General features: G+C 42.0%; 1 pseudogene; it reads right to left on the bottom strand.

Moving 5' to 3' along the window:
* Positions 1-208: 208 nt before the first annotated feature.
* Positions 209-1,551, bottom strand: LOC148401288 (uncharacterized; annotated as a pseudogene).
* Positions 1,552-2,369: the final 818 nt, after the last annotated feature.

The raw sequence follows: 2,369 nt of genomic DNA, 5'->3' as shown, positions 1-2,369 counted from the left end.
AGGCAGACCTAAGATGTTGGCCCAGCGAAGAATTTTCTTCCTTCCTTTCTTTGCCAGGTCCGGCTAATGGACGCTGGCCCGTCGATGGTGTGCAACACGTCGTTCTCAGTCGGTCAGCAGTGGGTATGCTGGAATCCGGGTCACGGCACCAAAATGTTAGAGTGGTGCTCACTCTAACTTATTTGCAAGAACCACACGGGAGACAGTATGCCCTTTAAGCACTTGCAAGTGGAGAAGTCATTCGTCATTGTGTATACAGCGATGTTCGAACGAAGTCTGACTTAGGCCTCTTGCAAGAGCATATTTATTGAGAGAAACAGGGTGGGGGTGAGAGTGGACAGGGTGGGGGTGAACCCCTGGGCTCTGGTCAAATCATAGCAGGGGGTGTTTTACTATGTTGTGTAAACAGAACAACTTTGACTGCTTCCTCTGCAGCTGGTCAATCAATTCAAGGGATCTTAGCACTTTGTTATACTACGTTGTTAAGACAGGACACATTTGGTTAATTATTACAGGTTACATTCCAACATAATCATAGGATCAAACTAATCTATCAACCCTAACAGATGTCAAATGTGTTTGGATGAATATCACCCATTAGAGTTGCACTATGTGCAGTGATTCTGCTTGGTCTAGTGATCAACGGGTGAAGCCCGAACATACAATGCATTTACAAATCCATCAGTTGTAATACAATGGAACCTCGGATCTCAAAGCTAATTCCTTCCAGAAGGAGCCTCGAGAAGCGAAACACAAACTCCAGCCGAATCGGCCACTACAGGTCAATTAAAGGCCATACCATGAAAATTTGTCTTTAAATGTGTCTTAAATTTTTCTAACAAGGTAGCAGATCTAATATCCATTGGTAGGGCATTCCAACGCTCTGGAGCCCGAATAGAAAATGCTTTCGACCCTGCAGACATCTTTTTGGCCCTCGGGGTCACTAAAAGACTAGTGTTTTGCGAGCGGAGGTTACGGGATGGAACGTTAGGAACAACTAGGTCGACGAGATATGAAGGCGCTAAGCCATGCAATGATTTATAGGTTATTAGAAGAACCTTGAAGTCACATCTTAAATGGACCAGGAGCCAATGTAAGTTGGCTAATATTGGGGTAATGTGATATAATTTTCTTGCCCGTGAGAGCAGCCTTGCAGCGGCATTTTGTACTATCTGTGGACTTTTGATACTGGACTTAGGAAGGTGGGAGAATAATGCGTTACAGTAGTCCAGGTACGACGTAATAAGCGCATGTATAATAGTTTCTGCATCACCAGTCGAAAAAAATTGAACGAATCATAGCAATATTGCGGAGGTGAAAAAACGCAATTCTAGTTATGCTCTTAAAGTGCTTTTGAAAGGAGAGCGTTTGGTCAGATATTACCCCGAGATTAGTTACAATATCGCTCTGAGCGATAGTACAATCAAACCTCGGTTTTCGAACGTCCTGGTTCTCGAACAAATCGGAATTTGAACAAAAAAAAAAATCGGACAAAAATGCGCAAATGAAAAAATGCTTAAAAAAGTCGTGTTTTTTTTGTCTTGGAACTGATTAACATTTTTCCAGTATTTGTAATGGGAAAATTAGATTCGGAATTTGACTGATTCGCTTCTCGAACCGCCTTCTGGAACGGATTGTGGTCGAAAACCAAGGTTTGACTGTACAGTTATACATAGTTATAGTGGTTTCCTTAAATAAGCGGTGATAACGAGCTGGACCAATTATCAACATCTCAGTTTTATCTGGGTCAAGACGAAGGAAATTGAGAGACATCCATTGTTTGATCTCCGCAAGGCACGCGTCAAGATTACAAGTCCTGTGGATTTGTCATCGATAACAGCATATATAATTGAGTGTCACCCGCGTAACATTGAAAACTAATTATGTCGTATTATGTCCCAAAGTGGAATCATTTAAATATTAAATAGAATTGGTCGGAGTACCGATCCCTGCGGGACACCACACGTAACATTAGAGCTCAGAGGTCACATTGCCATGGACCACTCAGTGAGTCCTGTCTGATAGAGAGGAATAGAACCAGCATAGTGCTGACCCTGAAATACCAACACAGCTTATAAGGCGCTCTATTTAAATATTGAAGTCTACAGTGTCGAAGGCAGCACTAAGATCGAGTAATAATAAGGCCGATGAAGTGTTTGAATCAATAGCTATAAGGAGATCATTAGTCACTTTAGCAAGTGCTGTCTCAGTGGAATTATTAGCTCTAAAATCAGACTGAAAGGATTCAAATCGATCGACCATGTAATCAATAAGCTGCTGCGCAACTACTTTTTCAAGAAGTTTTTCTGTGAATGGGAGATTTGAAACCAGCCTATAATTACTGAGACAGTCCGGGTCGAGATTTGGTC

The sequence above is a fragment of the Syngnathus floridae genome, chromosome 2 (assembly GCF_059516105.1).
Source record: "Syngnathus floridae isolate MCC-2025c chromosome 2, RoL_Sflo_1.0, whole genome shotgun sequence".
NCBI classification, from domain to species: Eukaryota; Metazoa; Chordata; class Actinopteri; order Syngnathiformes; family Syngnathidae; genus Syngnathus; species Syngnathus floridae.
Note: the sequence above shows the minus strand (reverse complement) of the source record. Positions and strands in the feature narration are given on the sequence as shown.